Below are 15,171 nucleotides of genomic sequence, written 5' to 3'. Positions count from 1 at the left end.
AGTTGAGCATCTATTAAGATGTAGGATCCCAATGATAAGAAAAATTCTCTTTCCACGAAAATTGGAACAGTCCATTTTCTTTTAATTTTATGAGCGAAATCGGTAAAGTCTTTACGTTCGACCGGAGGATACAATTCGACATGTCCAACCTGCATAAAATGGGGGGGAGGGGGGAGGGGGGGGGGAGGGAAACTTCCACTATTTTGCTGTAAAAACTACCGATCATAGCAGAATGTCCTTGTCATTTGAAAACCATCATCGGAGTAAACAAAAAGCGAGAACTTAAATTCCAAAGAAAAAATATCTATGTAAAGCAATTTTTCAGCTTGATGGACACATTGCACGACCTGAGAGCGCGTCTCAGGTTCAAATCAGTGTATGTAAATAAAGTCATGCACATGTGTATTACAAACATCTCAGACATTGGCTCACATATCGGGAAAAAATACAGTCTACTTGTAACAACTACTGTACATAAAATAATTTTTTCTTCTGATTTTCGATAAATTAGTGTAAGCAATGTTTTGATTTCATTTCTTTTTCTTTTCGTGTCATTATGTTAAAGAAACTGTAAGCAACTTTCGATGTGAATATTAATATTTATGTCAAATTTCAAGCAATGCTATAACAGAATTGAAGTGTAACCCATGTTGAATCTATTGTAACATGTTTAAAATTGTAATTGTGCGCCTGGTCCATACGAAGGCAATGTATTAGGATTTGTGGGATGCAAAACCTTTGGTGAATACCCTGTCTGTAGAGGAGCGGTAAAAGGTGGATGGCAGGCGAGCGCGGGAAAATGCACACGGGCGTGGCACGGCATAACGGGCTCAGCAGTAGTAGTCGGAGTTGGGCATCGGTCTGAGAAACACGCTTTGGATCGAGGAGGCTTTCCTGGAAAACGTGATTTCATTGAGCCTCGGATGTGCTGTTCCCGACAACTATACAGCATGGCTATGTTCCATAGGCACTAAATGGAAAAGGATTGCGACGCTAAGAAGAAGCAAAGTGCCGATACAGCAAGAGCCATAGCTGTGATTGTACGTGTGCCGTGCGCCTCGCCATCTCGCCGCCCGCCAACCGCCGCATCGACACGAACGGGTTGAAACATTTAGTACTGTATTCGTGTGGACCAGTGTTACTTTTGTTCCCGATTGTTCAATAACAACTTAACTTTTACCAGAATTGTCCTATCATTTAATTATCCTCATCACTAACCTAGACAGGGTCCTTTCCACATGTTGTGCAATCCGAGTGTCCCGAAATGAAGATTTAAAGTTTATGTTAATAAGAATTACCTGCAGACCTATCTATGCTAGAATGATGTTTAAGGAACTTTATTGTTAATGACTAAACAAGTAAATAACATAGGTCTGACAAAGTTGGAAGATAATGTTGAAATTGGTTGAGTAATGAAGTATAATTAATTTGAGACAAGAATAATGGTAGTTAAATAAGCAATAAATAAGAGTAGTAATTCATATATTGGAAACGTTGAGTGCTTAATGAGTTCAATAGTCAAAGAATTTCAATACAGTGACAATTACAGTTTCAGGGCCCCCCCCCCTTTTTCTTTTCTATTCATTTAAATCCAGAAGTGTACTGAACTGATTTGACCAGCAAAGTTAAAGTCAATATAAAACCTAAATTTATCAGTGTTTTACCCTTCTTAAAATTGACATTGTATGTGTGTTTCAAAAGTGCTATTTCTAGGGTAACCTATGCCCGATTTCAATCAGACCAATAGACAATACGAATTTTGTAGTAAACATTATAGTGTATTGTTGTGTATTTATAGCTTGTCCATGTTAGTACAGAAAGTGAAAATATTAGTTCAGTAGATTTCCTGGTTCTAAAACTTACCATATAATGCAGTGTCACTACGTGTTGCTGTGCTTGAACGTAATCCCTCTTGTACAGGGAAGAAACTCAGTTAATGCCTAATTAGGCTGGCGACCGTATTATTAACAATTGGTAGCATCTGCTGTGTTGTTTCTTGTCCGTCCTAATGTGTAGTTGCACTTTAGGCTTGCTTGACGTGTCATTGTATTTACTGAGTGAGTGTAAGTTTGATTTTGCCTCCATTCAGGTACACGCGGTCAACATATTTACCAAAATCCTTTATTATAAGGTGAAGCCCGTCAACTTACCATAGTACAGGCTTTAATAAGTATCGTGCGCAGTAGCGTAGACGTTACATACTCACTGTTAGGGAAATAAAACACTATCATTTCTAAGTTCCACAACGAACTATAATTCAAGTGGTGTCAACTTTATAATTAGATGTTATGAAGTATGAAATAACACAGGACTTGCAGTAGCACCGGTTTTTTAAACATTCAGTTATGACGATGATTCCTCAAGAATATATAACAGCCGATTTCTAATAGTTTTACGGGCAAAATAGGAGTAGTTTTAGAGAATTATCTGCAGCCAAACTTTAACCAGTTATTCTACTCCTTGAAATAGAACCTCCTATAAAATTTTACCACATATCTCTCTTTCAATATATAGAAAAACAAATACTCCTTGTGTGTTGACATCGAGCATATTACATTTACACATATTTCTCCACTGGAGCACGTGGCTAGTGCTCGAAGTCACTTGCACAGATCTGTGTAAGGTTTTATTGACGGTACTACAGGAAGACCATGAAGACTATGAATCACAAGAGAGGGTTTCAGTATTATTCCTTCATAAGCAGTTTAGTATGTTGTTTTTTCGGCTGGAACACATCCAAACAGTATACGATTACAGTTTTGTACACCACTGTACACTTTTTTTTTCTACTATGACTTCGAGGTCTTTTTGTCAGCTGCTAAACTGGCATTAAAAAATTTCGATACTTTGGTTCTTACAAAAAGCTGAACGTCGCATGGTGTAAACTAAGCAGCTCCCACAATACACAGGTGGTGGAAATGAAACACAGAGGCAATGTTTCTCATTGACAAAAATATGGAAGTCATCGCAACATATGGAAACTGCAAGAGCCTGCGGCATTGTAGAGGGTTTCCAACACCTATCTGAAGGTGATTGCTATACAGTTAATCTCATTTTCCACATCGACGGGGTAGCAAATGTCTCGGTGTTCCGTTTCGATGTTTCCTCATTTTATAGTCATCTACATGATTAGTGTTCCAGGGTTGACCATCGCTGGAGTCTGTTCACAACATGTGCGAGTTAGTAGAAATAAAAAAACCTACAGTTATCTTATTGGTGCAAAAAATAAAAAAATAAAAACATGGAGAGCATGGGAGCATGTGGAAAGAGGACGAGTCTGCAGAATCGTGGAACGCTTCCAAACAACTTTCTGAAGGTGATGACCTCTACATTTAATCCCATGATCCACAGTGACAATTAGCACATATTCAGTGTTCCGCTAAAGCTCCCTCCAGTGGTGTCAGTCAATCATTATGTGGTAATCAACAGCATACCAGTGGACGGGCAGGATGGGAAAGACACTTTTCATATGGAGTGATTTACTGTAATACAAACCACAGTTTATAGTGTGATCAATTTTAGCAATTTTACCAATTGTTCTGTAATTTCTACCCAGCCAATGACACAGCAGAATGCTTCCCAGTATCTGCATCATCACAAAATCACCCCTCGACTACTTTTCAAGTACCATATACTAGATTGTGAATGCAGCTAGATGACTGTGCGGTACATCCATTCGACCATATACACCAAAGTATACCAGACAGCGTCCTATACCGATGCAATTAGGTTATCTGCATATTTCCAGCGCATCCATTGTGGTGCGGAATTTACGATTACGACTGGCTATCTTTCCTTGTGTGGATGGGCGTCATAGAGTATTCTCACGTTCACAGAATAAAGTCGGAGTTTGACAGATCCCTACAACATTGTCCTTTACCAATCCTCCCTGCAACACCAACCTTACGCACGACACCAATCCAAAAGCACAAAATCTCTCCAGATGCGTTCGTGTTGAGGAGAGTACCGTCTGTTATCGGTGTATAGTAGACATGAGTGTTGTCGTGATATAACAGACGGTTCAGGAGGAACATGTGGTTTATACATGATGGAACTCCAGATGATGGAGTTTGAAACGTTTCACATAAAGCAACCGTGCTGTCAATTCTGAAGCATTCTTCCACTGTCTGAGGTCAATACCAGGAAGGTGTCATTGAGGTACCATCCACACACTGCTGCACGAAAATGCAAACGAAGAAGCAGCAATTGCTTACGAGGGAGTAAGCACCACGATCAGTACAGAAAGGAGATGTAACAGTCTTATTACTGTTTACAGTAGCATCACCATAGCTCTGGTAGCATTCCTCTTACAGAAAAATGTCCTGGTCTGATGTTAGGTAGTTTTGCTCATGTGTACAATAATATAGCAGTTTCGTCCTAACACCATATCTCTCGAGTACACACCCCTCACACTATTAAAGGTGATACATCAGATATCTGTCCTTCTCCTACAGAACAATCTAAGGAAAGGCTCAAGTCTGATAAACGCATTGATTCTTCTCCTTAATACTTCAGGAATACCGTTCTTTGTGAGAAACAGGCGTAATTTGGCAACATACGTATTTGACTGCTTGTGTGAGAACATAGTTATGAATAGGAATACATATTTTTTGCCTGTTTTAATAGGGCACCTCTATGTAATACATCGCTTTGTTGGAGTATGTGTTACAAAAACCCACGTAGTTTACACGGAGAGGGGAAAGGCTAAAAGTGAGTGCAGGTAGAGCATAATCTTTAACCTTTTCTCGGTCTTAAGTGCCCGTATACCCACAGCCCAGCTCAATTCCTCGTATTTCGTGGTACTTCTTCCATAATTTTGTGTATTCTCAGTCAATTTAAGTAATTTTACAAGTTTATTTCCAGATTTTACATTTTTCGTCGTATTTCCCTCAATTTTATTTCTTTCCCACAATTTGTCGTAATTGTACCAGGTTTTACTCGATTTTTACCGGTTTTATTTCTTATTTCTATATTTTTCCCCATGTATGTGGTCATATTTCTGGCGTATCCATGTGTTTTTTTGATTTTATACGAGGATATTTGCATATCTTATACACAGCCTACTAGAAAATCTTCCCAGTGATCTACATGCATTCATTTTGCGTGGGAAGATCACGGAACGTATAGTGACACTCGTCTCATACCTAGATGAGACTCAACAAGTGCTGCAGGTTGGAAACTCTTAGTCTGGAAACAAATCCGTGTACTGCAACGGCACAACGGAGAGCTTGTCTGCAGACTCATGAAGTGACGCACTTGATGGAAACTAAGTCTGGCACAGTTCTACACGTTCGTCAGACTTCCACTCTATCATGTAGGGATCTGCAACAGGCAGTTGACATGTGTACAAAGTTGATTTCTGCCGATGCTCTGATATTTTTTCCCGTAAGTATTTGCTCTTATTGGTTAGCAGATGAGTTTCGCTACCTTCGTTTGCACCTTCAAACTCTGATACATCCCCACAACCATGTCAGGATATCTACAAACAGTAGTTTTCGGGTTGTTTTTACTAATAATAAGTTATTCGTTATTTGACAACGTATCGACTGCACTTCGTATCCCGGTCGGCGAGAGTTTCCCTTCCCCGTACCTACAGGGTGCACGCCACCGGAAACGTAATTTATTAACGAGCAGTTAGCAAGTTATGCATTCAAACTACAACCGTACACTGCTTACTGCTCTACACACAATTATGCATGCATATTACCAATCGCGAAGTCTCGATTTCAACTGCTTTTAGGTTATTTTCGCAGCGCTACAGCCCCGCAAAGAGCGGAAAACGCTTCACAAAACACTTCTGTAGGGAAAGTAAGCACATTTAAATACATCCTGCTAAAGAGCATAACATCTTCGATGCAAGTCATAATAACGATGTTTCGTGATAATATTGTCTAGATTCTCCAGTAATAACAGCAAATCAAGGCAGCCATCTGCTTTTATACTCTTAAACATCCATGATGTCGGCACATCATCACCCCAGTTCCGCTATTTTGTGTGCTACATGTCCATCTAGCATCAGTCCTTTGTGAGTTTTATTCTTATATACGGTGCAGAACTCCACATTAGTCGGATGGTATAATACTATACTCGAAGGCGCCCAGTCACTCGCAACCGAATATTCTACAGATGCAATGCATTTGCTCTTATTTTGTTATGTCCCTAAGGCTGCTGCAGCTGCAGTTTTGAATGAGAGCCTGGCCTTAAGACTGTAGATTGTAGAAGCCTGCGACTGAGAGTGGTCCCTGTAGCTGCCACCGGCCATCCGATATCGCGGCAGCATAGGGCGCTTGTAGTCGTGGCCGCTGAAGCCGTGGTTCAGTGGGCGTGCGTCATTGGATCCACTTGGTCCCCGCGCGACCACTATCGGCATCTGTCGGAAATGTGTCGGAAACGTGCGTTTCTGTCGTCAGCTGTGAGACTCCAGTGAGGGTGGTATCGATCTATGACATCACATTTATGGATAATACATTTTAACTCGGCGCTAAGCTTCCGACATACCATCAAAAATAGCTATACCTCAGAATATGCCTCTTCAAGAGAACATGAATACTATTGTACATAGAAACTCTCAGATTCCACGTCCTCGCTGTAAATTAATATTTTCATTTTGTTTTTCCTTAATTGCCCTGTAAGCTTGTAAGTGGTCCATGACCGGGGAATTCATTGCTAGCGCACTTGAGCAGATGTAACTTCGATGGATTGCTCACGCGCTGCCTGCGATATGTAAGCTATAATAGAATCGCATACCAGAGAGCAGTGTTGGCAGCAGTAGTAGCAGCTCGCAGTGGGGCGGTTGGGTCAGGTCGCTCGTAGAGAGCAGTTGTCGAGTTGTATAGCTCACAGAGAGCACTTGCGTCCTGTATATAATTACCAAGGCCGGTCGTGGAGAACGATGGCGGTGCCTGAGCGATGTAGTATAAGGTAAAAGCAAAAATTATTATCATTTATTGGCGCGTGCATATGTAATTTGCAACAACTCATTTTGTACTATTGTTATATTAAAGTCACATGTAAATATTTTCCAATAATTTTTCAATAATAATCTTTCTTATAAAGGTAACTTTTGACAGTCATTCATCTGAATTTAAAGTTTTTACTGATTTCTCCTATCCATAGTCATGCCAATTATCGTACATAAAATCAATTGTTTATCATACATAACAAAATCTAGTGGCCAGTATTGCACTGGGCTGTACCAGAAAAAATTCTTATTGGAGCAGTTATCCGGAGACATAATTGAGGTAAGAACTTTCGGTTTATTCAGAATGTCTTTTCAGGACAATGACGCAGCATTGCTGATGTCCAGATTTACCAGTTTAGATTCACAGTCAGTTAATTATTGAAAGGTTATATATGAGTCGCATTTTCATTGGGAGTTTAGCCAGATTTTTATTGCGAGGTTACTGAAATAATTTAACTGTTGGGAGGTTACAAGCTGTTGTTGAGCATTGTTTTTTGTAGAAATCGCCTTTTCATATTATACCTTATATTCCTTCACAGACATAGTTATCAGCAGTCAACAAGCAAAGAGGTTTATCTTTGTGCATGGTAAAGAAATAATCCGCTGTCCATTTCTCCTGGAATTGTCCACATTCAGGATCTACTTTTCTCTCGTTTATGTCAGACTTTTTTCAAATAACCTCAATAAAGATGCACAGAAACATTTGCACGAATTTAACGAACAAGCAGCACAGAATTTTACGAGTATACTGTCAACAGATCACTAGTTTGTTCAAGTTATCAACCTTTTAGCTTGATGAAATCGGCACGCTTCGCGAGTAGTCGGTAGTTTTCGTGTCATTGTCGCCTACTACGAACGTTCGCGATCTATAAGTGTGTAGCACAGACGCCCGCAGTAAGTAACGTGTTTGTGTTGTCAGCACTGATCCAGAGACGAAAATATTTCACATCGCGCCTTTTAAAGGTAGTGAGTGGTTTCCACCACTCTCCACACGCACATGGGCACATGAGCCATGGCTTCGCGCTCAGTCTAGAAACCTGTTTCTATTTGTTGTTCAAATCCAGCGGAGGCGAAATGGCATTGCGCATGCGCAAGGTGGCCAATACTTTCACTGTTTCTCCGTCATGAGCTACAAACACGAGGTGAGACAAGTGCCGGCGGGAAAAACCAAAACTGCCTCCCGGACGGACTACGATGCAAGGTCTACTCTTGTTCTCCCGCGAATATCTTCCGCGGGCCGGACTGAAACTAGTTGCCGGCGCCGGATGCCTACCCGTGGCTAGGATACTGGATGACGATGAGCACAGAATTCATGACGCGCCAAAAGCGACGAGAAACCATCGTGATCCATAACCGTTAGATTGCTATCCACGCCTGAGCCAGACTGCTCTGGCTGAAATGAGCACACATCACGGTCATGGAGTCAGATAAATGCTTAGCGGATCACACTCGTATCTCTGAACATCCTCGCACAGTTTTGGGAGCGTTTGGAGAATTTCAGGCTGGACAAAGCTATTCACATGGCCCGATAGTACGAATGTGTAATATCTGCCGATGTGAAATGATGGCAGTGGTAGGACTCCTGACTCGCATTCGAGAGGACGGCTGTTCTAATCCACATCTATCCCTCCGGGGTGAGGTTCCCTGTAGTTTTCTAAACCCATAAAAGTTAAACGTGGAATGGTTCCTCTGATAAAGACAACGCTGATTTCCTTCTCCGTCCTTCCCTAATCCGAGCTTGTGCTCCGCCTCCAGTGACAACGTGTCGACGGGACGTTTAACCCTGTTGTTCCTTCTTTTCACCAACTGTTCGATCGGCGCCGTGATGCCACTAGGGAAACATCGACTCATGCTCTTCCTGAAGTACTTCCATCCTGTCACCCGAGTTACCAACATCTACCGCGACTCACCGTTACATGTAACCATTTTCCACATTTCAACGTTCCGACAGCGGCGTTCCTGCAGCACTGCTAAGCTATGTGCCCTGTGATCAGTGGTGAGCAGAGATATACGTTGCTCGGCCGTAGTCATCCAGCGTTGGACTCGCTGGCTCTTTTCTGCGCTGCGCTGTCTTTCATATTTTACAATCCGCGATAAGCAGCGGGTACTCCTGTCATTACAAGTAAATATCCTCGGAGTAGTGAAGCAACTCAAATCACTTAATAAAAGCAAGTCTTCTGGTCCAGACTGTATACCAATTATGGTCCTTTCGGAGTATGCTGATGCATTAGCTCCATACTTAACAATCATGTACAACCGTTCGCTCGACGAAAGATCCGTACCGAAAGACTAGAAAGTTCCACAGGTCACACCTAAATTCAAAAAAGGTAGATTTTATAACATGTATTATGTTCGAACATTATGAATTACTGTACCTCGAAGAAAACTGTCAAAAAATGGTTCAAATGGCTCTGAGCACTATGGGACTTAAGTTTTACTATTTAAACCTGTCTAACCTAAGGACATCACACACATCCATGCTCGAGGCAGGATTCGAACCTGCGACCGTATCGGTAGCGCGGCTCCAGACTGTAGCGCTTACAACCGCTCGGCCACTTCGGCCGGCAGAAAACTGTATATTGACACACAGCAACATGAGTTTAGAAAACATCGTTCCTGTGAAACACAACTGGTTCTTTATTCACATGAAGTGCTGAGTGCTATTGACAAGGGATTTCAGATCGATTCCGTATTCTTGGATTTCCGGAAGGCTTTTGACACTGTACCACACAAGCGGCTCGTAGTAAAATTGCGTGCTTATAGAATATCGTTTCAGTTATGTGACTGGATTTGAGATTTCCTGTCAGAGAGGTCACAGTTCGTAGTAATTCACGGAAAGTCATGGAGTAAAACAGAAGTGATTTCAGGCGTTCCCCAAGGTAGTGTTATAGGCCCTTTGGTGTTCTTATTTGGGAGCCAATCCGAGGAGCCGTATTCGGTTGTTTGCAGATGACGCTGTCGTTTATCGACTAATAAAGTCATCAGAAGATCAAAACAAACTGCAAAACGATTAAGAAAAAATATCTGAATGGTGCGAAAAGTGGCAGTTGACCCTAAATAACGAAAAGTGGGAGGTCATCCACATGAGTGCTAAAAGTAACTCGTTAAAATTCAGTTACACGATAAATCAGTCTAATCTAAAAGCCCTAAATTCAACTAAATACCTAGGTATTACAATTACGAATAACTTAAATTGGAAAGAACACACAGACAATGTTGCGGGGAAGGCTAACCAAAGACTGCGTTTTATTGGCAGGACGCTTAGAAAATGTAACAGACCTACTACGCTTGCCCGTCCTCTTTTAGAATACTGCTGCGCGGTTTGGGATCCTTACCAGATAGGGCTGACGGAGTACATCGAAAAAGTTCAAAGAAGAGCAGCACGTTTTGTATTATCGCGAAATATGGGAGAGAGTGTCACAGAAATGATACAGGATTTGGGCTGGACGTCATTAAAAGAAAGGCGTTTTTCGTTGCGACGGAATCTTCTCACGAAATTCCAGTCACAAACTTTCTTCTCCGAATGCGAAAATATTTGGTTGACACCGACCTACATAGGGAGAAACGATCACCACGATAAAATAAGGGAAATCAGAGCTCGTACCGAAAGATATAGGTATTCATTCTTTCCGCGCGCTATACGAGATTGGAATAACAGAGAATTGTGAAGGTGGTTCGATGAACCCTCTGCCAGGCACTTAAATGTGATTTGCAGAGTATCCATGTAGATGTAGACAACGTTGATTTCCACGCCACTTAAACCCAGTCGGAGTGGTCCTCCCCGAATGGAAGTACGCCACACCTTTGAGATGATGGCACGTAATAAGACCCAGTGTGTTGACATCATTTTCCCATGCGTCGAGCATCCATGATGTGGCAGCGATCAGATGTGTCGGGTAAGGTACTACTTGCTCATTCTGCACTCCCCTAACAATCAGAGAATGCTTTAGTTAATTCGCAAGCTGATATAGTCTATTCATCATGGTGATAGGAGCGTGTTGCTATACAGCAGGAACCTCAGATTCAATTTATCGTTAGTGTATAGTGTTTCGCAAATATTTTGTGTGCTTCTTATTTTAATTTTCACGATGACCGCATAGATCACTTGTCGAGGTGATTATATGATAGAGTAAGGTGATATAAGAACCTCACAATGACGTATGGCACGTCGCTGCTACAGGGGAGTGCTGGCAGTAGGCAACATACCTACGCTGGCGAGCAGCGGAAGCTGCAGAGGCGTGTGACGGAGACACGGTCCGGCGCAGCCGTTAGCTGGACTACTGGGCAGGCGAGAGGGACCGCTACACTGCCGTGAGTGAGCAGCGTATGCACACCGTGCTGATCAGCGCCACTCGAAAACGTTACACAAAGTGTACAAAATATAGCTACAGATCGTGACTGGTGGTTGTAACCATGTAAACAGAACTTGATTAAAACCGCATGCAGCTGTCAATTGAAAATTTATTCGCACGACTGGATTCGCTGCGTTAAAGCAACATCTTCAGGTGATACTACATACAAAGGGAAGCATCCTTCTAATCTACGCTGAAGAGCCAAAGAAACTGGTACACCTGCCTAACCTGTAGATCTCCCGCGAGCACGCAGCAGTGCCGCGACACGATGTCGTACTGACTCGACTAATATCTGAAGTAGTGCTGGAGGCAACTGACTCCATGAATCCTACAGGGCTTTCCATAAATCCGTAAGAGTACGAGGGGGTGGAGATCTCTTCTGAACAGTACTTTGCAAGGCATCCCAGTTACGCTCAATAATGTCACATCTGGGGAGTTTAGTGGCCAGCGGAAGTGTTTAAATTCAGAAGAATTTTCCTGGAGCCACTCTGTAGCAATTCGGGACGTGTGGGGTGTCGCATTATCCTGCTGGAATTTCCAAAGTCCGTCGGAATGCACAATGGACATGAATGGATGGCCGGCCGGAGCGGACGAGCGGTTCTAGGCGCTACAGTCTGGAACCGCGGGACCGCTACGGTCGCAGGTTCGAATCCTGTCTCGGGCATGGATGTGTGTGTTGTCCTTAGGTTAGTTAGGTTTAAGTAGTTCTAAGTTCTAGGGGTCTGATGACCTCAGAAGTTAAGTCCCATAGTGCTCAGAGCCATTTGAACCATGAATGGATGCAGGTGATCAGACAAGATGCTTACGTACGCGTCACCTGTCAGTCGTATCTAGACGTATCAGCGGTCACATATCACTCCAACTGCACACGCCCCGCACCATTACAGAGCTTCCATCAGCTTGAACAGTCCCCTGCTGACATGCAGAATCCATGGATTCATGAGATTGTCTCCATACCCGTACACGTCCAACTGCTCGAGACAATTTGAAACGAGACTCGTCCGACCATCCGACCAGGCAATATGTCTCTAGTCATCAACATCCCAAAGCCGATGTTGACGGGCCCAGACGAGGCGTAAAGGTTTGTGTCGTGCAGCTATCAAGTGTACACGAGTGGGCCTTCGGATCCAAAAGACCATATCGATGGTGTTTCGTTGAATGGTTCACACTTTGACACTTGTTGATGGCCCAGCATTGAAATCTCCAGTAATTTGCGGAAGTGTTGCACTTCTGTCAAGTTGAACGATTCTCTTCAGTCGTCGTTGGTCTCGTTCTTGTGGCATCTTTTTCCAGCCGCATCGATGTCGGAAATTTGATGTTTTACCGGATTCCTGATATTCACGGTACACTCGTGAAATGGTCGTACGGGAAAATCCCCACTTCATCGCTACCTCGGAGATGCTGTGTCCCATCGCTCGTGCGCCGACTATAGCGCCACGTTCAAACTCACTTAAATCTTGATAACCTGCCACTGTAGCAGCAGTAACCGATCTAACAACTGCGCCAGACACTTGTCTTGCATAGGTGTTACCGACCGCAGCGCCGTATTCTAGCTGTTTACATATCTCTGTATTTGAATATGCATGCCTATAAAAGCTTCTTTGGAACTTCTGTGTATATAACTAAAAATAAGGGCAGCCAAAAAAATAAACCTAAATGAAAAGTATTTGCAGAGTGTTACGTAGACTGGCAACGGAGACAGCCCAACGTTTGTAGTCACAGAATCCAACCTCACGAACAGAGGAAGTAGTCAAAAAATACAGTAGTAACCAGCGGAGCATTGGGGCGAATAATGCAGGAAGTGAGACACTATGACAAAAGAACCTCAATTAAATGTAATAAATATGATTAAAAAGTAACAGAAGATGAATAAAAGTAAATACCAGAAGTAGAGCGTCGGTCTGATTAACATAACCTATTAACCAGTCCCGTTACTACAAAGATAAAAAATCTCCAGAAGAAAGAGGTTATGCAAGATTAAAACTCGGGACTCGAGCAATTAATTAAGCTATTGGCCCTACATGAGTATCCATATGCAAACTGGAATACAGCTAAAACTATTAAATAACCTTGTAAGTTTATAAAAAGAGTCTGTAATTACATATTCTGTTCCTTTATATGTAGTTATAAGAAAAACTAAAATGCCAACGAACTCGAGTGAAAGGACCCTTATTTAAAAGTCTTAAATTAGACATTGTTACATATTTTGAGGTATAATACATATTTCACACTATGCTGCATAATTTTACATATTTCAGTATTATTGCGGAATTATTAAAATTATCCCATATTTTCATTACATAGCAAGGAAGGAAAAAAAATCAGTTTTGTTATTGTGTTTGTCATAATGGCGTCGATTCCGTTACACTCGAAACTTAAGTGCACAAATTCGATGCGGATAATAATCACTCGTTTTAAACACTTTCTTTCCTTGACCTCAAACTCTTCATAACCAGTGTTGCCGAATCAGCTTTTTTTTTAAAAAAAAGAGCTAACTCCGGTTCCTTTTTGATATCATTTAGTTGGCAAATGAATGATTCACCGGGGCCCGAAAATATGGCTTTTTTCACAATCATTTGGCTTCTCTTCTAGCTTTTTCCCTTGAATATAGGAAAGCATTAAAATCCACGTCGATTAATGGAAGAGTATTTGCATTGAACTAAGATTTCATAAAACGCTTCAACATTCTATGAAAATGTCATCTGAGCTCGTCAGCTTACACATACAACACTAAAAACATAACTGCGAAATATAAGTAGTTGAGAGCCTTACTGGAAAAGATGTTGGAGCAAAACTGATATCAGCCAAGTATCACAACTTCACAATGATGGAGGCTGTTGTAAGCAAACCAGATCTTGGTTTATGCAGGATGAATCAGAAGTCATACACCTCAAAGTTGCAATAAACAAGGTGTCAACGACTGAATTGTGAAGAGGAACAATGAACTTCTATTGAGTGCAATAGTTTGCTAAGCGTAAGAAATAATGTTATATTACAATGCAGGTATTGTGGAGTCTGTCCGTAAGGTACCTTGTAGAAATAATTTTACTGCGAGGAAAAAAAGCTATGCGAAAGAAACAGACATGAAGACTTTTATTAAACACATTTTTGTCTCAAAATATCAAGTTTTTCTAATAAGAGAATGGACTCGCCGGAATGTTTATCTAATATGCATATCAGAGACATAAAATTTCAGACTGTTAAAACTTCATTCGAAGTGCAAGTGCAACCACAAAGCATTTCCCTAACGAGATGCTAAAGGCACCCCCCCTCCCTAAATTATTGTTCTTTTGTGCTTTCCGGAAGCCTTACATTTTTTTAATATCTATACATTTACCCTCCATCTCGTGAAACGTCGTACACGAGTTTAAGATATGATGCAAAATCCTTTGGAACTGTTATTTCCTGAAGTTATTTTAAATTGAGTTACACACCTGATATGAGTAAATCTGAATAAATTATTTTTTAAGAACTTGATTCCAAGCTAAAAAAAACATCAAAGTAATATCAGTGTTGATTCCTTTTTGGCTTGTCTGGGTACAAAATTTGATCAAATTGTTCTTCATACAGTTGGAGTTACCTAACAATATCTACCTTACTGCATTTTCGTATACGGACCTCCCGATTAAATACGTTACAAACTATAATTATTGCAAAAATAAAAGTGCACGATAATACACCTTGTAATCACAATGTGCAACAGTCAGTTGAATTTATGTTAACCAGGGCACAGTTTGCGTCTTCACTGTCATCCAAGCTGAAAACATGGATTTCTATTGACAGTGCTTTAAGCGCTAATGCTTTGTCCAACTTAGGATAAAACGTACAGGATGTACGATGAAATCCCAAATTGAACAT

Source organism: Schistocerca piceifrons, chromosome 3 (assembly GCF_021461385.2).
Source record: "Schistocerca piceifrons isolate TAMUIC-IGC-003096 chromosome 3, iqSchPice1.1, whole genome shotgun sequence".
In the NCBI taxonomy this organism is placed as follows: Eukaryota; Metazoa; Arthropoda; class Insecta; order Orthoptera; family Acrididae; genus Schistocerca; species Schistocerca piceifrons.
Note: the sequence above shows the minus strand (reverse complement) of the source record.